The sequence below is a fragment of the Mirounga angustirostris genome, unplaced genomic scaffold (genome assembly GCF_029215605.1).
Source record: "Mirounga angustirostris isolate CCGP_5_RB_7025 unplaced genomic scaffold, mMirAng1.0.hap1 SCAF_10, whole genome shotgun sequence".
Taxonomy (NCBI): Eukaryota; Metazoa; Chordata; class Mammalia; order Carnivora; family Phocidae; genus Mirounga; species Mirounga angustirostris.
In genome coordinates this window covers 4,482,345-4,507,693 of record NW_026991718.1, presented here as the reverse complement: position 1 = coordinate 4,507,693, position 25,349 = coordinate 4,482,345, and the positions used below count along the sequence as shown (strand labels likewise).

The 25,349-nt window shown below is 46.5% G+C and overlaps 1 long non-coding RNA gene across 1 annotated transcript; it reads right to left on the bottom strand.

Moving 5' to 3' along the window:
* Positions 1-24,230: 24,230 nt before the first annotated feature.
* On the bottom strand, positions 24,231-25,325 carry LOC135361707 (uncharacterized). The gene is made up of 2 exons (XR_010405399.1): positions 25,045-25,325; positions 24,231-24,442 (listed from the first exon to the last, which is right to left on the bottom strand). It is a non-coding gene; the product is annotated as an uncharacterized LOC135361707 (long non-coding RNA).
* Between the last annotated feature and the right edge of the window lie 24 nt (positions 25,326-25,349).

Genomic DNA, 25,349 nt, shown 5'->3' with positions numbered 1-25,349 from the left:
CCAGCAAGCTCCCTTCTGGGCACAACAAACCTCAGACCTCAAAGACAGGGGGGTGGGGGTGGGTGAGGAAGGGGTCAGTGACAGCAGCAGTTGGGCTCTGCCGCAGGTGAGAGGCCAGCCATCCTTCTGGATCAGAAACCGCCATTCAGACTCAAGAGGTTTCCTTTTTTCTCACTCATTTGATTTTCTGTGTTAACATTGCAACACCATAATAACCTTACAACTTGGTCATCATGGCTTCCATTTATATGTGCTTGCTGTGTTTAAGAGAAGGGACCAGTAAACCCAAAGATGGACCGTTTAGTTCAGGAGTCGGCAACCTACAACCAGCAAGCCAAATCCAGCTCCCACCTGTTTTTGTAAATAAAGTTTTATTGGACACAGCCATGTCCCCCGTTTGTTCATGTGCGGTCTTCCACTGGTTTAAATCACTCTGAAGGGTTGAGTAGTTACCTCAGAGGCCCTTTGTCCTGCAAAGCCTAAAATATTTACCATCTGGTCCTTCCCAGAAAGGGTGCCAATTCCCAGGTTAGTTGGAAGGCCTCTGAGTTTCACCCAGTCATTCCGGATGATATAGCTTATTCATGAAAGAAAAGGAAGTTAATATTAACCACCTGCGATTTTTAGTAACTTATTTCTGCCTTCATACCTAACTTAGCCTTCTCACCCAGGGCCTTGGGTGAGCTTGTTGAGCTATGAAATTCACAGTAAAAGGTTCTCATAGACAAACCCACCTTCTCAGTTTTTAAATTCCTTCTTTTGTATGAGCCAGAAACTAGATCTGCAAATCATCCTCATGTTTCTGCTTCTACTGGTTTTTTCCCTTACAGATAAAATGTTGAAAGTATTACCGTCCCCTCATTCTCTCTCTTATTCACACACAAAGGGAAAAATCTCTCCGATTTCCAGTTTTGTAAGCATCAACACTAGTGATGTGTTAAAAGTTATTTGAAGCTGTTTAAGAATACATACCCAATTATGCTTTGATTCCTTAAACTAAAAGCAAACTTATACCAAAATGAAATCATCAGAAAAGAAACTCAATCCGTTTGAACAAGTATACACCCCACATATATTCAATCTGATTAAGTCTACAAACATTTGTGAAGCACATAATGATAAATCTGGGGAATAAACAAACGATCCATAATCCCTACCCTCAGGGAATTTGGGGACCAGAGGGAGAGACAGCTATGTTAAATAATTCAGATAAAGGGAGAAATGGGAAATAACAGGTACAAAATAGAGAGGAAGGAGGATTAACATGAATTAACTCAAGAGTGGTCAAGAAAGCGTCCTGGGGCCAACACCAGAGCTGGGTTTTAAAAGAGGAGCAGAAGGTGAGTCTTCGAAAACAGAGGTGAAGGCACGGGATGTTCGTGGGCTTGGCGGGGAGGGCAGAGAAATGCTGCCTTCTTCCAAATGCCCTCTTGGGTTCTTAGCTTCCTGCTCCAGTGGGAAAAACAGCAACCGGATTTTTATTTATTTTTTTTATTATTTTATTTTATTTATTTATTTTTTTGCAACCTGATTTTTAAATAGAATCCTGCTTTTGGAATGAAATGAAATCCTCGAGTAAAGAAAGGCTTCTCCTGGCCCCAGCCCATCTCCCGTTCCCAGCACAGAGGTCATTCTGTCACTTGGAGCATGACCCCCACGGGCCCCTTGCTGGCGCTGTGTTCTAGACTAGACAGCGATGGTGAGGATGCCACACAGCAAACACGGGGGCGTGGAGTCAGCCCTGGAAGGAGCCTGGGTAGCACACGCGCTGAACAGAGTCCTGAAGAAGGAAAAGTGACTCACCCGAAATCCTGCGGCCAGGATTTCAGAGTTACCATTTATTAAGGGCTCTGGGGCCCTTATAATAAACCATTCTGATGGTTTGACCCATAGCAGCATTATGGGGTAGACTCCATGGTCCCCCCATTTGACAGACAAGGCACTGAAGCTCAGAGAGCCCAAGACACTTGCCCACAGTCACACAGCTCATTGGAGCCTCGGGCCGTCTCACTGCAGAGCCCATGCTCCAGAACACCGGTCCTCACGATAAGGCCACGTGCCCGGGTCCCTGGCTGTGCCCTCCATCACCCGCGAGCCCCCCCAACTAGCAGACCAGCAGGCGGGAGCACGGACGGCTTTGGTGGCATTTACAGAGCGTGTCATGCACCATCATGACAACATGCATCTTGAAGTCTCTCTTTTCCAGTAAGATGCGAGCACCTCCGCTCTTAAAGCAAACTTTGGTTGCCCTGGTAACTGGGCCATCAGCCTCTTCCGGCCTGAACAGTGCCAGCAACACCCTGGTCTTATCTCTAAAACCCAGCACTCAGTGAGTCACTCACGCGCCTCTAGCTGCAGGCTGCCGAGCTCTGGGTGGGGGGCCCGAGGGGGCGAGGTGGGGCAAGGAGGGGCAGGGAGGCTCTCCTCACTGGCGCCAGCCATCTTCAGCCTCAGGAGCAAACTGCCGAGTCAGTACTTTGATCCTGGTGGAGGTAGGAGAGCCTTTCCTTAGCCATCTGTGTTTTGTTGGGGGAACAGGCATCGCGGGGGGCAGGGGGGCGTTTTGCTGCCTCCCAGACCCGGCTTCCTTTTCTTTGTTGTTGTTAAACTAATCTCTACACCCCACAAGGGGCCTGAACTCACAACTCCAAGATCAAGAGTCGCACCCTCCACCAACTGAGCCAGCCAGGCGCCCCCCAGCGGTATGGATCAGAAGTGCCCTGCTGTCCAGGGACTGGCGGTCCCCGAGGCCAAGAGCCGCAGCGAGCCGGGGACCAGGGCGTCGGGCCAGGCCGGGGAGAGAGTCCCGCTGTGGCTGCCCCTCTCTTGGTGCTGGCTGCCTGGGCCCGTGGTCGGAGCTCCACATGGCCCCCCCAGAGCGTTGCCCAGACCTGCGGCCCAGCAGGAAAGAGGAGAGGTGCCAGGCAGTTAACAAGGAGACAGAGAACCGGTCTCAGGTTGGAGAGTCAGGAGACACGGTGACACAACACAGAAGGGGTCCTGCACCCCAAAAATGGCTGTCGGGGAAAATCCAGGAAATTGGGATCTAGTCTAGTATCGTGCTTACCACAGTCAGTGTCCTGGTTTTGTAATCCTACTATGGTGATGCCACATGTCAGCACTGGGGGAAGCTGGGTGTGCTATGGAAAAGCTCTTCCATAGGTCTAAAATTATTTCGAAATAAAGTGTTTAAAAATCGTATGTTTTTACTCATGAGAATAAAAGGCAGTACCTCCTTGGGACCTCATAAACTCATTTTGCCAGACTGCCTTATATTTCCTCAATTCTTTACTGCTCCAGTTACTCAGGCCAAAAACCTTGGGGTCATCCTCAACTCCTCCTCTCTCTCACATCACACCTTCAAACATCAGCAGTTCCCTTGGTTTGGCCTTCCGATGACATATCTGGAATCTGGCAACTTCTGACCACCTTCATGGCCCTCTCTCATTCCTTGCCAGCCTCCCTGCTCTCCATGCCCGTCCCCGATCATGCCAGACACACGCACACCCCAGGGCCTTTGCACTAACCGTGTCTGTGTCACTCTTTCAGAAAGCTGCACAGCTCACGTCCATCCACATGGATGGATCCCACTCAGTCCCATTTCATCATTGTAGGGAGGCCTATTTTCAATCAACCCCCCACCCTACACTTCAAACCTCTTTATTTTGCTCTATTTTCTTTCCATAGCCCTTTCTCCTTCTAAGATATAATTTAATATACTTATTGATTATGTTTATTGTTTGCTTCTGTTTTCCTCCTGCTAGAATGTACACTCCCGGGGCAGGGATTTTTTTCTGTATTGTTCCCTGCTATGCTCCCAGCACCCAGAATAGTACTTGGCCCTCAGTAACCATTTGTTGCGTTGAATGCAGTCGTTTCCTCTCCGGGGACAAGCATGGGCAAACTGTCCACAGAACTATTCTTTTGTAGGTTTTTGTTCTTCTAGAGCAGAAATATGTCTGGCTACACGCTCGCTGTCCAGCCAATGCCAAAACAGAAATGGGGTCTATTCTCAGGCAGTGGCATTTGGAAACGAAGACACTCAGATGTGAGTTTACACATCTCCACCATCTGTGTAGCTCCAGATAGATTATTTAATCTCACTGCGCCTCAGCTTCCTCATCCATCAAATGGGGATTAATAATTCCCGCATCGTCGTGTTGTTGTGGGGAGAGAATACGACTGAATGTGGGCGTGCATGTCAAGCTATCAGCATACAACAATGTCGAGCACGTGAGAGGCACGCAGAGAATGTGAGCTAAAAATGCATTTGCAAAAGGTAACTGTTTAAAATTCAAAATACATTTTTTCCCAGAGAATCGATGAAAAAAACTGAAAAAAAAGAAAAATTCCCTAGAGCACCTGAGAAAATTTGGTAACAGAACTGAGAACGTATAATTGGCTCAAAGCTGGTACAGTTCAGTGAACATTTACTGAGGGCCAGCCACATGCGGGCCACTGTACCAGCCACATGCCGGCCACTGTACCCATGGCAGGTAGGACTGACTTCTTAAGCAAGGCACAACTTTGTTTACCTTCTGGCTCTGGACTCATCAAGAGGAGTAGAAATCAGTTGTCAGCGCTCAAAGGACACTTAAATGCCCATCTTTCCAGGTGGGCAAGCTGAGGCCTGGAGATGTAAATAATTTGCCCAGGGTCACACAGCTGCTCCTGTCCAAAACCGTGTTCCTTTTGATGTTCGACATGACTGTTATCAACGACTATTCATGGAATAAAAATGTCTTCTTTGCAATACAAATGTGTCCCAGCGTCTTCTATATAATGAACAACTGTGTCACTGCTCTCAGGCAAACGTGAAGCCTGAGCTCCCTCCTCCAGCGTCTCCTTGAAGACATGTTTTCGATCAGCTTTTCTCGGGTCTCCTAGGCAGCAGGGGAGAGGTCTCCCGTTTTGTTGGTTTTGCTTCCAGCCTGGAGGTGACTGACAATAGCGCCGAGCGCGCCCCCTGCCGCCCATGGGTGGTACCGCTCTTCCAGGACTCCAATCCCAGCTCAGGCTGAGTGGGGGTCTCGCAGAACCTCTCTTTATGAGCAGGGCTGAGGGGCAGCCATCTGCCCTTAAGTTGAGGGTGTGACACTGGCTGTGGGACTTGACTTTAGCCTTTGCAACGCGCACTATTTGATTTGGGTGGGGGTGTTCATTTGAGGAGGGCTTAGGAGACACGCCCCGTCTGCTCACCCCCAACACCCCACCATCACCAACTCGTTCCTTCAATGGCACTTGGCTAAATTTAATATCTACCATGGCCTACCACGTGCAAGGCATTGTGCTCAGAGCTATGGGAAATATGGAGATTAATAAGATCTTTAAGTAAACTCACAAAGACAAAAGCGCAGCGCGTTGTTCCGTCCACCCCCGCAGCCCCTAATACGTGCTGAGGGGTGTGCTCTGACACGGGGCCGCCAACATGGGACACCGTGCGCGCTCGGTAAATGTTAGCGCTCATCATCTTCACCACTGGCCAGGGTAAATGGACTCACTCAAGGTCCCGGAGTGGGAGATAAAGGGTGGAATTAAGGGTGTATGCATATAGGGCGCCTGGGTGGCTCAGCTGGTTAAGCGACTGCCTTCGGCTCAGGTCATGATCCTGGAGTCCCGGGATCGAGTCCCGCATCGGGCTCCCTGCTCGGCGGGGAGTCTGCTCCTCCCTCTGACCCTCCCCCCTCTCATGTGCTTGCTCTCTCTCATTCTTGCTCTCTCAAATAAATAAATAAAATCTTTAAAAAAAAAAAAGGGTGTGTGTATATATCTGCTTTGGTTCAAATGCTTTTTCTCTTAGTGCCTCCATGGCGCTAGAAAAAAGAGCTTGGCCTTGAATGGCTTCTCACTCTTCCTGGAAAGGCCAGTGAGAGTGGAGTGGAGTCTTCTTTCCCACACCTCCTCCTCTAGCTGAAGAAGATCCAGGGGCTGGGGGCCAGGTGGTGGGCCCAGCGTCCTGGAGCGGGAGGTACAGTCCACCTGTGCCAGTCCCTGGGGCTGATAGGGTCTTCCCTGCAAGACGTCTTGGGTCACCAACCTGCTGACGTGGCCCCAGGGAAGGAGATGGGGTGGGGGCGGGGGGGGGGTACCATTTCCCAGAACCTTTGCCAAGGAGTATCTCTTATGGATAAGTTTTCAGAGAAGGAGATGGAGTCCCCATGGCTTTTGGGGACCCTGTGCAGCCCATCGGGATGGCAGCTGTCCTTGGTGCTTCCGGGCCAAGTGGAGTCACCTTGAAGAGTCAAGCTGGCCAGAACCCGCTAGAGGGCAAGAGGAAGACAAGAAGTGGTTTCCTAGGAATGATGCCTGAGCTGTGTGCTCCCGAAGGGGTGGGAGAATGTATGTGTGTGTACATATTTTTAAGGGAATATTGTCTAAATTCCAGAGACATGCCTTTTGTTGTCAGGCCCTAAATTGATCACCAGTCTCTATGAGGAAGTAAGTAAAAAGTTCAGATTTTAAAGTACTAAATATCAGTAGGATTTTTTTTTAAGTAACATTAGGTAACGTTTAGACCTTTTCTGCGCTGTTCCTTTAGCTCTCCTTGAACTGTTAACACAGAACCGAAGGGTCTCTCACACACACACACACCCTCTGGTCTTAGAAGGGGCAGGAGGGCAAGAAAGGTTGGCCGCGTGTAGGAAGATGCCTGGGAATGAACAGGCACCGGGGTGACCATGTGAGCAGGGCCGAATGATGGTGCCAGAGATGGGGTGGAGGTAGGGGTACTCACCAAACTGATGGCACTTCTGGGTGCCGGGGGCGGGTTGGGGGAAGGGGTAGGCAGGGTGGAACAGCTACTCTGGGCTTTTCAGGCACTTAAACCAATAAATACCCTTTTTGCTCAAGTGTCTTATCACTTGCAACCAGTAGAGTTCTGAGTCCCCTTCTGGGTTCGTTCTGCTTGGCTCTGCATTGAGTCCACCTTCCACTCTGTGCTTCCGAGTCTCAGGCTTAATTCTCTAAGCTCCAAATGCAGCAGGAAGTCAAAGCTTCTCTTTCCGCCTATGGCCAGCAAGTGGCCTGAAATTGGGCTTCTTTAGCCCAAGGCTTGAGTTGGTTGCCCATTCCTAATGGGGTAAGCGCCGTGAAATTGCCAGGGTAATGTCCTTCCCTTACACCTTTGGGGGGCCAGGAGGAAAGTGGGGAGCTGACCCATGGGCCTCGAGGGCCTTACAAGGACGTGGACATCTGCTTGTACGAGATGAAGTCAGAGTGATCAAGCCCACGCTGGGTGTGCAATCCAGGCATCCTAGTCCTCTACCTCTTGGAACACCTTCTTGACACTTTGGGTTATATCAACCCACCCAAAGTGTGATTCTGCAGGTTTCGAATCTGCCCATCTGGCAGGCCCCATCTCTAAACTCCGTAATCTCCCCACACTCCTGTCCTCAGCTGTGGGCCAAGCCTAGATAAGCATCCCTGGGCCTGCCCATCAGGCACCCACAGAGAAAGAATAGTGACACCTCCCTTGGGTCTCATCAGGCCATGCAGTGGGGCTTTTGGATGGTGGGTCCAGGGGGGGCCCTTGGAAAACTCTGGGACAAAACTCCTAATGTTCATAATAGCTACCAATTATTGAGGACTACCAAATGCCAGGTACTCCACTAGATGCCATAAATTCTTTCACTGAAGCTTCACACGTCCTACTGAAATATTAATGCCCCATTTTATAGATGAGGGAGGTAAGGCTCGAGGAAGAGGCAACTTGCTCAGTTACACAGCAGGATGTGACAGAGGACAGCAGACGAGGTCTGTCCAACTCCAAAGGCCACGTTTGGAGTTACAGCCCTCTGTTTCCATGTCCCACCTCAAATGAATCTCTGGTCTCTTGTCAAATGTTTTCAACCTTTTTCACCAAATGGGGTTATGTGATAGGCAACAGATAACAGTATCAACTTTGTTCCAAACTCTACATCGTCAACCTATTAAAATACTCCTATAAAAGTTAATGCTGGAAATGCAAACCCAAACCACAATGGTTATTATTTTAAAAACCCATAAAATAGGGATGCCTGGGTGGCTCAGTCGGTGAAGCGTCTGCCTTCGGCTCAGGTCCCAATCCCAGGGTCCTGGGATCGAGCCCCGCATCGGGCTCCCTGCTCAGTGGGGAGCCTGCTTCTCCCTCTGCCTGCCGCTCCTCCTGCTAGTACTCTCTCTCTCTGACAAATAAATAAATAAAATCTTTTAAAAAAATTAAAAAATAAATAAAATAAATAAAAAACCCATAAAATAACAAGTGTTGGTGAGGATGCTCTTGGTGGGAGGTAAGAGGGTGCAGTCACTATGGAAAACAACATGGCAGTCCCTTAACAAATTAAAAAATTACATTATTCTCTGCGTCTTTTTAATTTTTAAAAAAAAATGAAGAAGGAAGGAAAAAGTACAAGCCACATTTTCTGGTAAATTATATCAGAGCAAAGAAAATATGTAAAGTTTCTTAATTTTATTCTAATGAAGCTACTTGGATTCCAAACTATGTGAGAAACAGAGTGGGAATGAAAAGATATCTAAAACTGAAATCAAATTGTATGGATAATTAACATTTTTGACTTTCTAAATCATTCAGATGAAGGTGGAAATCAAAACCAAAAATTCAGAAAGAATGCAAAAATGAGATCACACCCATTAAAACCTGTGGAATTTGGCCAATATATACTCAAAAGAACATACAAGGGCATTAATGATTTCATTAAAACAAACAAACAAACAAACAAGCTAAGCACAGTGTGGGATCCTGGATTGACTCCTGGAACATTAGTGAGAAATCTGGTAGAATCAGAATAAAGTCTGTAGTTAATAATTTGGTACCAATGTTAATTTTTTCACTTTTAACAAAGGTAAGATGTCATTATTAGGAGAAGCTAAATGAAGAGCACGTAGGAACTTTCTATAACATCTTTGCAATTTTTCTATAAATCTAAAATTATTTCAAAATAAAAAGTTCGAAGAAAAAGATAGCAGCTTAGAGCTACACGGGTGTCGAGAGGAAAAGTACAGAGCATCCACTCAGTGGCAAGGATTCTGGCTAAGCAGTGTGGACTTGACCCCTATGGGGGCCTTGACCTCTTGCCACTCAGTGGCAAGGATCCTGACTAAGCAGTGTGGACTTGACCCCTATGGGGGCCTTGACCTCTTGATCCCAGTCTTCTGGTCATGGTACTGGTGGTAGCTCCCTTGGGGGGCCAGCTCTGCAGTGCTCTGGAAGTTGCTCCTGGAAGGTCCTGGAAGCTCCCCCCAGAGCCCAGCCCTCTACCACTTGCAATAATTTTGTAAGCATTGACTCCCCCAGTCAACCTAGTCAACCCTTTTCTGCTTAAATTGGCTACAGTAGTTTCTGAATGCTCCCTCACTGAGATGCAGATAGAAATACTGACTATTTATACCCCATAGAAGGACATGAAAAAGTTATCAAAAGTTTACCTCCCTCTGCACAAAAAGGTGCTAATCCTTGAGAGTTTTTATAGGCAAGTTCTATCAAGCTTACAAGAGACAGAGCATTTAAACTCTATGAGAGCAAAGAAAAATATGTAAAGTTTCTTAGTTTTATTCTAATGAAGCTACTTGGATTCCAAAGTGTGTGAGAATAGAAAATTTAATAATTTAAATATTAGCAATTTTTTTGTGTGTGACTGATGCAAAATCTAAATAATGCTATTGGTTCTAGTAGAGTAGTCAAAGAATAAAAGACCATGACAGACACAGACTAACTTTGGGGTTAATTGCACAGATTTAGGAAAAAGACTGTAAGGTTCATATCCTAGTTTCACCTGTTTGATCTTGGGTACGATACATAACTCCTCTGTCTCACCTTCTTCATATGTACAATGGGGATGATGACATACCTCCCTTGTGCAGTCGTCAGGAGCTAAAATGAGTAAATACAAAAAGTGCTTAGGACAATCCCAGTATATAGTAAACGTTGTGTATTAGTTGGCTATTATTAGCATCATTCCAGGATGCAATGTAGCACATTACATTAAATAGATTTAGGTTAAGAATCACAGTTTTCTTGGTAGATGCCAAATGAGTATTTGATTAGGGGCGCCTGGCTGGCTCAGTCACTGGGCATCTGCCTTCGGCTCAGGCCATGGTCCTGGGGTCCTAGGATCGAGCCCCACGTCGGGCTCCCTGCTCTGCGGGAAGCCTGCTTCTCCCTCTCCCACTCCCCCTGCTTGTGTTCCCTCTCTTGCTGTATCTCTCTCTGTCAAATAAATGGATAAAATCTTAAAAAAAAAAAAAAGAGTATTTGATTAAATTCAACACTTCTCATAAAAGCTGTCTGTGATCTGGGAATACCGTGACATTTATTGAACATAATAAAGAATATGTATCAAACACCAACAACAGATACTTCAGGAGAAAGAGGGTGAAGTGAAGCCAGATCATAGATTCTCCTTCCTGTCATTCAGTGAGTATTTGTCAAGAACATACTGGGATCCTGTGCTGGGAATGCAGCAGTAAACGGCTTGCTGGGTCCTGCTCTCATAAGCTTACATTCTAAATAAGAAAAAATTCAAGGGCGCCTGGGTGGCTCAGTTGGTTAAGCGACTGCCTTCGGCTCAGGTCATGATCCCGGAGTCCCTGGATCGAGTCCCGCATCGGGCTCCCTGCTCGGCGGGGAGTCTGCTTCTCCCTCTGACCCTCCTCCCTCTCATGTGCTCTCTCTCATTCTCTCTCTCACAAATAAATAAATAAAATCTTTAAAAAAAGAAAAAATTCAAGTGACTAACAAGTGCTGTGGAAAACATTACAATAGGGTGGTGTGTCAGAGTGACCAAACCAGTGACACTCTGCTGAGATCAGAGTGAGAAGAGTGAGCTGTGAAAGAGACCAGGAGAAAGGGCATCTCAGGCCCTGAGAGCTACCCCGAGGGCTCTAAGTGGGGGGTCAGTTTGGGATGGCCATGGAACACAAAGAAGGAATAAGCACTCAGCTATGAAGATACTGAGAATTAAATCCAAGGAGAAATGTGCAAAACCTACAAGAAGAATATGATAAAACTTACTGGTGGTCATTGAACAAAACCTTAATGAAGAAGTGTATCATGTTCATGAACGGGTGGACTTAGGATAGTATTTTCCCCAAAATAATCTATAAATTAAATGTAATTATAATTTAAAAATTCTGGTAGTTGTTTCTAGTTTGTTTTAATTTGGAAATTGACAAACAAATTGTTAAGATTCATCTGACAAATAACTGTGCAAGAATAGTCCAGAAATACTTGAATAAAAGAATAATAGGAGCATCTGGCTGGCTCAGTCCATAGAGTGTAGCTCTTGATCTCAGGGTCTTGAGTTCAAGCCCCACACTGGGTGTGGAGCCTAAAAAAAAAAAAAAAAGGAAGAAGAAGAATGAGAGAGTCGTGGCCTAGCAGACATAAAAAATAAATTACATAACTGCAATAATTAAAAGAATATGGGAATTGATCAGTGGCACATAATTGAGAATTCAGAAATTATACATATGGAAATTTAGTACCGTACTTTATAGGATAAAGATACATTTTTTTTTAAAGATTTTATTTATTTATTTGAGACAGAGAGAATGAGAGAGAGAGAGCACATGAGAGGGGGGAGGGTCAGAGGGAGAAGCAGGCTCCCCACCAAGCAGGGAGCCCGATGCGGGACTCAATCCCGGGACTCCAGGATCATGACCTGAGCCGAAGGCAGTCGCTTAACCAACTGAGCCACCCAGGCGCCTGGATAAAGATACATTTAAAAGTAGTATAGAAAAAGGGGCTGCTGTGGGGCGCGTGGGTGGCTCAGTCAGTTAAGTGTCTGCCTTTGGCTCAGGTCATGATCTCGGGGTCCTGGTATTGGGGTCTGCATCCAGCTCCCTGCTCAGCGGGGAGTCTGTTTCTCTCTCTCCCTCTGCCTCCTCTCCCCTTCCCATGCTCTGTCTCTCTCTCTCAAATAAATAAATAAAAAAAATCTTTTTAAAAAATAGAAAAAGGTGCAGCTGGCTGGCTCAGTCGGTAGAGCATGCAACTCTTCATCCCCAGGTGCTGAGTTCAAGCCCTACTTTGGGTTAAGTATAACTACTTAAAAAACAAAACAAACAAAAAATCCCTATCAACTAAAATTACTATAGAAAGGATAAGTGGATTATTCAATAATGGTATTGGAACAATGACCTATCAATTTAAAAAAGCAGAGCTCAGGGGCGCCTGGCTGGTTCAGTTGGTGGAACAGGAGGCTCTAGATCTCGGGTTATGTGTTCAAGCTCCACATTGGGTGTTGAGCTTACTTAAAAATAAAATATTAAAAAAAAAAAAAAGGAGAGTTCAGCTACTAAAAAGTAGAGTAGAGCTCAACCTTATTCAGCAGATCAGAGATTCAAGTGTACAAAGTAAGTCGTCAATATTCTGTAAGAAAATGTATCTTTGTCTGGTGTGTTAGCAGGACAGCAAAACCAGAAATCAGAAAAGGAAATTTTTAACAGCCTTATCACATAAACACTTACAAACCTCTGAATGGTAAAAGACATCATAAATGATATTAAAAGATAAATGAACAAGCCACAGACGGGGAGAAAATATTTACAAACCACCTGCCTGACAAAGGATTTGCATCCAAAATATAATAAAGAACTCTCTAAACTCAACAGTAAGAAACAACCAAAAACATCACCAGACTTTGCCAAATGTCCCTGGCGGTTCAAAATCACGCCCAGTTGAGGACCACTGAACTAGAAAATGAGCAAAAGACCGGAACAGACACTTTGATGGAGAGGATGTGTGAATTGAAAGTAAGCACAACATGCAAAGAAGTTCAATATCATGAGCCAGGAGGGAAATGCCAACTAAAGCTCCATTAAGACATTACTATACACCTACTAGAATGCTAACATGGAAACTACCAACAATATCAAGTGCTTGTGAAGACATGGAGCCCCTGGAACTCACATTCCTGGCTAGTGAAAATGTAAACGGTACAACCACTCTCCAAAACAGCTTGGCAGTTTCTTATAAAGTTAAACAGACACTTAGCATATGAACCAGCAATTACACTCTTGAGTATTTATCCTAGAGAAATGAAAGCATATATTCACACAAAAATCTATATATGAGTATTCACCATAGCTTTATTTGTAATAGCCAAAACCCAGAAAATAACTCAGACGTCCTACACCAGGGGAAGGGTTAAACACACGGTGGCACATCCACACCATGGGACACCACTCAGAAATAAAAAGGGATATACTACTCACACACTGAGCAACATGGGTTCACCTCAAGCTCATTATGCTGAGTGCAAAAAGCCAATCTCCAAGGGCTGCACGCTGCATGATTCCACTTATATAATATTCTCTAAGTGACAAATTATGGTGATGGAGACAGATTGGTGATTGCCAGGAGTTAGGGATGGGGGTAGTTTGGACTATTAAGGAGTAACACAGGGACTTTCTTTGTGGTGATGGAACAGTTCTGCCTCCTGATTTGGTGACAGTTACTTAAATCTACACGTGTGACCAATTTCTAAGAACCATGGACACACAGTGTTTACTCCCAGAAGTGTATGTAGAAACTGGTGAAATCCGGGGCACCACGGTGGTTTAGCGTCTGCCTTTGGCTCAAGTCATGATCCCCCGGGGTCCTGGGATGGAGCCCCATGGTGGGCTCCTTGCTCAGCAGGCAGACTGCTTGTCCATTCCCTCTGCCCCCCCACCCCAGCTTGTGCGCTCTCTCTCTCTCAAATGGATAATAAATAAAATCTTCAAAAAAAAAAAGAAAGTAATTGGTGAAATCCAGATAAGCTTCAAAATTTACTTAATGGTATTGTGCCAATGACAATTTCCTGATTTTGACAATCCACTATGGTTATGTAACATATTGAGGGAATCTGGGGGAAGGGTACACCAGAACTCTACTAATTTTGCAACTTCTTGTGTATCTTAAACTATTTGAAAATTTAAAAGTTCTCATTTTTAAAAAGACATACATGAAAAACCAGGAAAATATAACTGCTGTATATATGAGAGAGGAAGAGGTACTATCCCAGACAAATAGAGCTCCTGTAAACCAGTAAGAAGATGATGAATAACCCAATCAGTGTAGCGACAAATATCAGGAAATTCGGAGGAGAAATATAAATGGACATTCAATAAATATCCATGTGTCGAAGCACCTGGGTGGCTCAGTCAGTTAAGCTACCGGCTCTTGATTTTGCCTCAGGTCATGATCTCGGGGTCATGAGATCGAGCCCTGTTTCGGGCTCCACGCTCAGCATGGAGTCTGCTTGAGATTCTTTCTTTCCCTCTGCCCCTCCCCCCACTTGCATGCGTACTCTCTCTCATTTGATAAATAAAATCTTGAAACAAATTAAAAAAAATCCATGTGTCCATATTCAATCTCACTAATAATTAAATAAATTCAGATGAAGACAACAAGCAAATATTAGTTTCCATCCATACAAGACTGATGACCAACGTATAGACAGACGGACATTCCCACTCAGTGTCAGTGTAAATTGGCCAACATATTCACAGGTAGCTTTATGGTACCGCCCCAGATATTAAATGTTACACCATTTGACTGAGTAGTTCTACTTCCAAGAAATACAGAGGTGTTCACTGCAGCATTGTTTATAATAGTGAAAAATTGGAGATGACCGAAATGTTCATTACAGGCGATTGGTTAGACAAAATAACAGTAATGACCATGAATATTTATCTGGTGTTTTTGACGTCCCAGGAACTTTCTTAAGTGCTTTACATGTATCGATTCACTTCATCCTCACAATAATCCTATGAAGTAGGTTCTAGGTACTGTTAGGCTCATTTCACAACGGGGGAAACACGCTCATTAGCAAGTGGGGAAGCTGGGATTCACGCCCAGGCATCCTGGGTCTAGAACTTGTACCCTTAACCAAATACCACATTTCCAGGTGCTAATGTGGAGGGATGTGCAGGCATATGAAGTGAGAAAATCAGTATGTATAAGAGGATCCCAGACAACAGTGTGGATATAAAAGGAAAGTTCTGACGTTATCTTTTTTTTTTTTTAATGTTTTATTTATTTATTCATGAGAGACAGAGAGAGAGACAGAGGCAGAGGGAGCCTGATGCGGGGCTCGATCCCATGACCCTGGGATCATGACCTGAGCCAAAGGCAGACGCTTAACGACTGAGCCACCCAGGCACCCAGTTCTGACATTCATTATCTTTGGGGCTAGCTATTATGGGAAACATTTACCTTTTGTTTATACATTTTTATATTGCTTGAATTTATAATAATACAAAATGTATCATTTTTATAATTGGAGAGATTATAAGGATATTTAAAGGCAATAGACCAAAAATTTAAGAGAGGAGAAAGGGAGAGAGAGAGAGAGAAGAGAAAGGAGAGAGGGTGGGAGAGCAGAGTGAGAGAAGAAGAGAAAGAGAGAGAGAGACACCAGATAGGAATTTAACAGCCTCAGGCTCTTGGTCCACTCCCCACGCCCCCCTCTGCTGTGGGAGGGTCTCCCCTTGGGCGGGGGCTCCTTCTCCTGAAGGTGAAGGTGGAATCTCCTGGCTCAGTGATAGGTGGTGGGCCACCGTCTTCAGGCCTCTTCAGGGCTGGCCCTTCCCCAGCAGCTGATACTGCCCCAGGGGAACAGGAGATCACAGGCCAAAGTAAAACTACTTCAAAAGACAAACAACAAACTAGATTCCAAATACCATCAAAAACTGGAGATTAGAAGGGACAGACCAAGAATTTAACATAAGCATAACATAAGAGACTCTTAATCATAGGAAACAAACTGAGGGTTGCTGCAGGGGAAGGGGGTCATCTGGGGATGGGGTCACTGGGGGATGGGCACTAAGGAGGGCATGTGATGGAATGAGCACTGGGTGTTGTATGCAACTGATGAATCCCTGAACTCTACCTTTGAAACTAATAATATACTATATGTTAGTTAATGGAATTTAAATTTTAAAAATTCTAAAAAAAATAATTTAATCTCATAAGAAATTCTCTTACCCTAAAGCCTTTTGAGATAAATCAAGTTGTGGTTTATTTTTATTTTTTTTTTCTTTTTGGATAAGGAATTATTTATGTGTTTTAAATATGAATTCAGATTTTATACATGACTTTACAAAGTAACTATAAATTTATCAGTGCTATTAAATTTGGTGTTTTCTATTTAAAAAAAATAAAGTATTTCCCTTCGCTATAAATAAATAAACGCATAACAAGCATACAGAAATCTGTGGATTTGAGGTTCTAAAAATCACACCCGTCAAGCTTTAAAAATGCTAATATTACAAAAATAAATAAATAAAATAAAATAATTAAAAAAAAATGCTAATATTGGCAACATGGTGGAAATTGCATCCCCTGCTACGATTTAAACTTATGATGAAAAAGTTCCAATGTCAATTTAGTGTGTACAAAGGGGCACACCACTTTTCGACATCATTTTGGGGGCTACCTAAGCAAAAAGCACACCACCCATCCCAGCTGGGCACTGTGCTAGCCGCCTGACCCTGGCCTCTCCATGTCCGAAGCTCTGAGTCTGCACACCCTGGAGGTAGAACTCTGCCAGGCTGTGAGGCAAGAAAGCAACTTCTTGATTGGGATCGGAGCTTAAAATGTATCCACCCTCCTTGGGAGGAACAGAATTAGGGTCACTTTGTGGTTAACACCCACATCAAAAAGCTCCATCTATTTGGAGGTAAGGGATGGGGGTCTGAGGGTGGGAGAGCTTCCTGCTTAACCATTTCCTGTCCAGGACTGAGTGAGCTGCCCAGAAACTAATTACAGAGTTTTAACTTAAGGGGGCTGGAGCAAAGCAGGGAGCTGCTCCCTGGGGTTAAGATGCTGCCTGGAACAAGGCCCTGATTTATGCCTGAGTGCAATAATAGTTCATTTGCTGTGTTAAAGAACAAAATTCAGCTGAGTAAATTTCAAAGATCTAATTGGCTTTATTTTTTTTTAACTTTTAAAAAAGATTTTTTTTATTTATTTGAGAGAGAGCCATAGAGAGAGCACGAACAGGGGGAAGGGCAGAGGGAGAGGGAGAAACAGACTCCCCTGGACCATGGAGCCCAACTCAGGGCTGGATCCCAGGACTCCAGGATCATCACCTGAGCCGAAGGCATTGCTCAACCGACGGAGCCACCCAGAGGCCCTGGCTTTATTTTTTTTTAAAGATTTAATTAATTTATTTATTTAGAGAGACTGCGCCCATGCAAGCAAAGGTAGAGGCAGAGGGAGAGATGAGAGAGAGAATCTCAAGCAGACTCCCTACTGATCATGGTGCTCCATGCTGGGCTCGACCCCACGACCCTGAGATCACGACCTGAGCTGAAATCAAGAGTCCATCGCTTAACCCACTGCACCACCCAGGCGCCCCTAATTGGCTTTTTTAGTTGATTCATGAATCAGGCAGCATGCCATCTAGCAAGTAAAGGGGAGCACTATGGAGCTGCAGAAAAGGATTTTTAAAGCTAGGAAGGAAGTGAGAAAAAGAAAATTTTAGCAAAGAATCCAATGTTTCAGGCAAGGTCTCCTAAGGGTAACTAGCTGAAAGGCTCTATCTGTAACTTTCCTAGTGCTGACCAGTATTTTCCAGGTGTACTGATTAAAAGTTACATTCCCAGGTTGCGGGGGGTTGGGGGGGGTGGCGGATCATTGAAACTGCAGTTAGGTTAGGTATTAAGTCTTGGTTTACTGACCTGGGGATCTTAATAGGAATGACTCCATCTGGGGCCTGTGTTTTTCTTGGTCACAGCCATCAATACGAAGACAAATTTTGAAGAGCTAACATTGAACCCAAGAAAAGACACTCTTTTTTAGCAAATGCCAGTACCCTTGGAACAATGAAAAAGTGAGTTGCAAAGACATCCTCCTGCTCACTAAATAAGAGAAAGTCTGGGCTTTTCACCCAAGGTGCCCTAGCCTCTCTGCAGTCTTCTGGGCCAAGGCCGTGCTTGAATCTGGTGCGAGGCCATGTTTAACCCAAGTTGGCAAGGGTGAGAGTTCTCTGGAGCTGCTTCCTGGTCCAGCTGGGATTCATAAACCAGGCTCATGACCTCTCTGCCATGATGCCTCGTCTTCCTCATTCATGTAATTCAACCAATGTCTGCTCATTGGGGCTACGTCCTTCCTCCCCACCCCCACACCCTACCTGACTGCCTAGGAGCCCTCTCCAAACAGGGCGCACAATGCCAGGGAGGATAACGAGGCAGCTCCACAACACAGGGCACAGGGCATGGAGAAAGCAGTCAAGGTCCCAGCCCGGACCAGGCCCACACCGGCGCAGATGGCCTCGGGAGGAGACGCCACTTGAGCATGGATGTGACCAACCCTGGCAGGCCTCAGATCCCAACCTCATGTGACTGTCAGGGGACCTGATGCTTCATGGGGGTAGGAATTAGGCCTAGGGACATGGGGGGCTTTGTGGAGTGGAGACACTCGGGGCTGGGCCCTCTTCCTCATGAGTCACTCCTTCAGTTCCTTGGAGGAAGCCTTGCCCCCCACTCGTGATGGCCAAAGGTGCTGTGGGGCCCTCTGGTTTGAATGGGAGGCACCATTTCTGCTTCACTCGCCTGCATCAAAGACTACTGTGGTGGGGAGGAGACAGAAGAGAGAGCCGGAATAATGACCCAGTGACCTGAAAATGAACTGAAGTAGGAAACGGGGAAAACCACATTGGAATAGCTTCAGTTTTGTATTTCAGGAGACTGAGAGAGGTCAGCTAGGCTAATAAATGGAAAGGACTGGACTTCCATAAAGCACCTTTCAGGAGCTTTAAATATCCTACTCTGTTTAATCGTTAGAAGAACCCCCGTGCGGTAGGAATTATCATGCCCATTTTATCAGTAAAACAACAGGCACAGAAATATCCAGCGGCTTGTCCTAGGTCATCTAGTAAGTAAGAAGTGATGCTGGAATTCAGACGTGAATCCAGGGCTGGTCCCTTCACTCCACCGCACTTAGTCTAAAAGCAGCTGAACTTGTAGCAAGTGAATCATCAGCGCTGTGTAGGATTGATTTACTTGGGCTTTGTCTTTCCCCATCCTGAAGTTATTATTTAGCTCAAATGCATGAGTGCTGAGTGTGGCCTCCCAGGATTCCTCTCCGCTGACCTGGCCCCTCCTTCCTTCCCCTCCCAGCCCACCCTCCTCACAAATGGCAGGACTGGCTCCTTCTCCTACTTGAAAACCTATTTGCTTAGGTTGCTCTCGGTTGGCCCGTTCAGAATACCATTCAAAGCTGCTGTCCCCTCTCCCCCCAAACATACACACGTGCACCACTACTTAGAAAGAAGTCAATGATGTGGCCCCCTTATCCAGGGAAGGAGGCTGTTAAGGAGAAATGACCAGTAATAAGCCAACAGGAAGTTGAGCTTGGTCATGAGGAAATAAACTTATCCTGGGTATGCACAATTGTGCCCTTACATTCTTTTCTTTCTTTTTCAAGTCAACTCTTGGGAAATCCTCTTTAAGACATAGCCTGGATGGGGCAGAAACGCAGCCTTCGGGGGAGGGGCCGGGCCTGGGAGCAAGATGGTCAGAGCAGGGGCTTCGAGGACAGCTGGGGAAGGCCCTGGTGGTCAGGCCCCAAAAGAGGGAGGGCAAGATAGGGCCCTGAGGTAAGCTAGGGCGGGGTGGTGGGGAGGTGTTTTCACAAGAGACCTGTGGAAGGGAAGGTCCCGTGTCAGGTTTCCTGTGGTTGTCAGAGGACTGGAGGGCAGAAAGTGGCTGACCCAACCCCCCCGTCAGCCCACTGTTCCACTCTAGAAGTTCCACAGCGAACAAGTCACACTTGGGATGGAGTATTCAGTTTTCCGGCTTCCCTTGGATGCATTTTCCCCAACAGAGGGTTCTGAGCATCCTGAAGATGTGAAAGGGGAATATCAAGTTCAGAAGGAGGAAGGGGTGCTCTGGAACCACACACAGAGTGGAGCATAGTTTTGAGAAGGGCTGACCTTGCTGCCTAGTGGTTGGGAAACAAAAGAACGTGGCCATGGACAGAAGGGGCAGGTGGACTGTAGAAAGGAAATCTCATACACAGAATTTGGCATATCTCTAGGATGGAATCTTATTCAGCCTTAAAAATGAATGAAAGGCTGACACATGCCACAACATGGATGAGCCTTGGCGGAGTTGTGCTAAGTGAAATAAGCCAGTCACAAAGGGAGAAATTTTGTAAGATTCCACTTATCTGGGGTACTTAGTCAAGTTCATAAAGACAAAGTAGGATGGTGGTTATGAGAGATCGATGGGAAGAGGGATGGGGAGCTAGCGTTTAATGGGGGCAGAGTTTCAGTTCGGGATGAGGAAGACGTTCCGGAGATGGATGGCAGTGACTGATGGTTGCACAATGGTGTACTGTCCTTAAAAGGCACTGGTTTGCCCCTTGAAAATGGTTCAAATGGTAAATCTTGGCTTATGTATATTTGACCGCAATAAAAAAAAAAAAAAAAAGCTAAGTCTAGTAAAGCCTTTAGATCAAACTCGCATTTTGCAGTAAATACAGGGGTTAGCAAAACAAGTTAAATGACACCATGAAGACCCACTGAGGCCGGGACATTCTACAAGAAAACGGCCTGAACTTCAAAAGGTCAATGTTGGCGGGGGGGGGGGGGGGGGGGGGAGGAGCGGAAATAGAATTGTTCTAAATAAAAGAGAACAAAAAGACACAATAACCAAATGTAATGTGTGCACTTAAAACAGACAAACTTAAAAGACATATTTGAAATGGCTGGGAAAATTTGATTATGGGCTAGATATTAGGTAATATTAGGGAATTAATGTTAGCTTTCTTTTTTTTTTTTTAAAGATTTTATTTATTTATTTGAGACAGAGAGAATGAGAGACAGAGAGCATGAGAGGGAGGAGGGTCAGAGGGAGAAGCAGACTCCCTGCCGAGCAGGGAGCCCAATGCGGGACTCGACCCCGGGACTCCAGGATCATGACCTGAGCTGAAGGCAGTCGCTTAACCAACTGAGCCACCCAGGCGCCCTAATGTTAGCTTTCTTAGGGGTGAATATCCTACCATGGTTGTTAGAGAATGTCCTTAGTTTCAGGAGCTACCTGCCGAAATATATTGAAAAACCTGGGGTCAAAGTGGCATAGCATCTGCAATCCACTTTCAAATGATCCAGAGAAAACAAAAGTCTCATACACCCATTGAAGGGGAGAAAGAAAATATGGCAAATGGAAATGACTGTTGAATCCTAGGTGGTGGGTGAACACTGGAGAATTTTTTCCATTTTTGTGTCTGTTGAAATATTCCTAATAAAAAGCTAGGGGAGAGAATGGCTAAAATTAACAAGTCAGGAAACAACCAATGTTGGTGAGGATGTGGAGAAGGGGGAACCCTCTTACACTGCTGGTGGGAATGCAAGCTGATATAGCCACTCTGGAAAACAGTACAGAGGTTCCTCAAAAAGTTAAAAATAGAGCTACCCTACGACCCAGCAATTGCACTACTAGGTATTTATCCAAAGCATACAAGCACAGTGATTCAAAGGTGTGCATGCACCCCAATGTTTATAACAGCAATGTCCACTATAGCCAAAATACGGAAAGAGCCCAGATGTCCATCGACAGATGAATGGATAGAAGATGTGGTAGGGGTGCCTGGGTTGCTCAGTCTGTTAACTGTCTGCCTTTGGCTCCTGGTCATGGTCACGGGGCCCTGGGATTGAGGTCAGGTGCCCTGGGTCAGGTGCCCTGCTCAGCAGGGAGTCTGCTTCTCCTTCTCCCTCTGACCCCCCGCCTGTTTGTGATCTCTCTCTCTCGTGCAAATGAATAAATAAAAATCTTAAATAAAAATATAAACCTTGAATAAATAAAAATCTTAAAAAACTAAAAATCTTAAAATCTTAAAAAAAAGATGTGGTATATACCTACAATGGAATATTACTCAGCCATCAAAAAGAATGAAACCTTGCCATTTGCAACAATGTGATGGAACTGGAGAGTATTATGCTGAGCAAAATAAGTCAGTCAGAGAAAGACAAATACCATATGATTTCACTCATATTGGAATTAAAGAAAACAGATGAACATAGGGGAAGGGAAGGAAAAATAAAATAAGATAATTGAGGGAGGCAAACTGTAAGAGACACTGAACTCTAGAAAACAAACTGAGGGTTGCTGGTGGGGAGGGGGGTGGGGAGGATGGGGTGACTGGGTGATGGGCATTAAGGAGGGCACTTGATGGAATGAACACTGGGTGTTATATGCAATTGATGAACCATTAAATTCTACCTCTGTAGCTAATAAAAAAATAAATTAAAAAAAAGTTGGGAGAGAAAAGTTCTAGCTGTGAAGTTTAAGCTGTGCGAACTTGGGCAGTCTCCTTGCCTCCCTGGCCTTACTTCCTTCAGCTGAAGAACAGGGTCAAAAATACCCCACACAGGTGCCTGGGTGGCTCAGTCGGTTGAGCGACTGCCTTCGGCTCGGGTCATGATCCTGGAGTCCCAGGATCGAGTCCCCGCATCGGGCTCCCTGCTTGGCAGGGAGTCTGCTTCGCCCTCTGACCCTATCCCCTCTCATGTGTTCTTTCTCTCTCATTCTCTCTCTCTCAAATAAATAAAATCTTTAAAAAAAAAAAAAAATACCCCACACAGTTGTCCGGATTGAAAGCGCCAAGCACCTGGCCCAGGGGCCCAGGGGCAGTCGTCATTAGCGTTAATAGACAGTCCCCAGCAGGGTGTCTGGTAGAGTGAGCAGTGGCTCTGAGAAAATCACTTGAGCCCCCGGGCCGGTTTCTCTGCCCCGGGGGACGAGGATGGGGAAGCGGCCCCTTAGAGGCCACCTCACTTTGCCAGCCGGGGCCGGCAGAGGTGCAGCTGCTAGGGCCCGGCGGCCACGGAAGGGGGCGGGGCTCGCAGGTGGGCGGGCGGGGAGCCCGAGCCCAAAGGAGTGCGGCCTCTCGGGAGCCGGGGGCGGAGCCTCTCCCTGGCCAACCACTCGTGGAGCAGATGTCAAAACGGGCGCCGAGGGGAAACGAGAAAGAACCGCAGATAACCGGGCCGGGCGGCCTCCTGTCCAGCTGATTTGGGCCGCCGGGTCCGGTCGCGCGTCCTTCTCTCTCCGGCCCCCAGGGCTAGAGAGGAGGCTCTGCGGGCCAGAAGCCCCGCTCGGCGGTCTCCCCTGGGAGTGACCTCTGGGCAGAGCCACGTAGCTTTGTGCGCCCGCTTCCTCCTGTGCAGTGAGCGGTAAAAATCCGTAGGAGGCTAGACGGGACATGCCCAAGTGACTCAGAGTTGGGAGGCAGTGAAGGCGAGAATGGCGACCTTTCTTTCTGCCTCGTGGTACCACTCGTCTTCCCAAGTTCTCTACCACGCACATGGGTTATGTGGGGAGTCAGGAAAAAGTTAAGCGGAACGCGAAGTCACAAATTCTGGCTAGCTCACAGAGGAGTACTTTACGGTTCCTGTACACACAGGGTGTCACAGAAGCCAAAAAGCACGTGGTGCCCGAGAGCAACCGGAAGGAGCACTTCGGTTATTGATGATGTGAGATAGGAATGTGAATTGGGCCTTAGAGGGTACCAAGGAATCCTTGATACTTTCCTTAGACGTGACAATGGCTTTATCGGCCATAAAATCATCACTAAAAGTGTCCATTTCCTGGAGCTGGATGCTGAAGGAAGGTGAAACTGACCACGTCTGGGAGCTGCTTTAAAACGAAGGATGCCATGGGCGCCTGGGTGGCTCAGTTGGTTGAGCGACTGCCTTCGGCTCAGGTCATGATCCTGGAGTCCCGGGATCGAGTCCCGCATCGGGCTCCCTGCTCGGCAGGGAGTCTGCTTCTCCCTCTGACCCTCCCCTCTCTTCATGCTCTCTCTATCTCATTCTCTTTCTCAAATAAATAAATAAATAAATAAATAAATAAATAAATAAATAAATAAATAAAATAAAATAAAATAAAATAAAGTGCTTCCAGCGGCGCCTGGGTGGCTCAGTCGGTTGAGCGACTGCCTTCGGCTCAGGTCATGATCCTGGAGTCCCGGGATCGAGTCCCGCATCGGGCTCCCTGCTCGGCAGGGAGTCTGCTTCTCCCTCTGACCCTTCCCCCCTCTCATGCTCTCTGTCTCTCATTCTCTCTCAAATAAATAAATAAAATCTTAAAAAAAAAAAAAGATTCATAAAACGAAGGATGCCAGACCGAAGTTTTAGTCGTTGCTTTGTCTAAGAGAAATGATTGTCAGTAATCTTTCTCTGAGGCTTGAGAATACATTAAACACAGTATGTATGTGGTACTAAGAAATGCAAGAAACAGACTCAAGTGAGGAGGGGATCGTCCCTACCTCCGACCTCTTTATTGTATCCAGAAAAGACTGTAAAAAGCCCAGTGTTTCTCTTAGGGGCGGCCCTAAGAGTGTTTGCAGATGTTGGAACTTTCCCAGGTGAATCATTTATTTCTCGGATTCTAACATTTCTTTCTCTTCATTCCTGGCATTTTGCCACTTTCGGGGCAAATGTCTGTGGCAAATCTGAAAAACCAAACACAAAGTAAAACGAAAAGTGCTAATAAAGTCATGTCTCCCTCACGACAATGCAGGTTTTCAATCTCCTCTTCAGGCTACTTGATGCCCAATAAGCAGTACATGGATTCCCAGTTCTTCAATCTTTCTCAGGATTTTTTTGCTCACTTTCTAATTTTAAAAAATGCTGACACTGGGGACAGTGGCCTGACAGCAGACACAAGTTCAGTGGGAAAATGCACCAAAGCCCCCCCCCTCCCCCGGCATTTACTTAACTCAGCTTTACCACGGACTGCGCATTTTACAAGAACTATCGCATTGATCTCATTTTATTAATAATCCCACAGGGTAGGTCCGGCGACCAGTCCCATTATACCAAGGAGGGCACTGGATCTTTTAGCCTGGTGACACGTCCAAGTGACACAGCAAGTGCACTGCGGGACTCAGTAGCCAGTGGCCCTACCCGTTAGGCAGCACGGTGGTCACCGACCCTCCCACAAATGTGCCGGAACTCGAGGACCCCTAACCCCCCACCCAGGTACACGTATCCAAACGGTCGCAACCCCGCGCTTCTCTCGCAGCCAGGGGCGTTCCCCGGCATTTGCACTAACCTCATTTGCAAAACCACTTGCCCCGACCCGCGAAAACGGTTCAGGGGTGGGGGAATTCTCTCCCGCTCCGGGGCGGCCTCCAATCGCGTTGCTCTATTCAATTCCGAGCGGTTCCCGGATAAGCGAGTCCCCCGCGCGCCACGGCCGCCGAGTCGCGCGGGGACCGCAGCCCTTGCCCGGGGGCCCCGCGGGGGCCCAGGCCGCGGCGCCCCTAGCCCTGTGCGCGGGCCCGGGGGCTCCGGGGGCGTCCCGGGGGGTCCCGAGGGGCAGCCCGGCGGCGGGCGGGCGGCGCTCCCGCGCGGCTC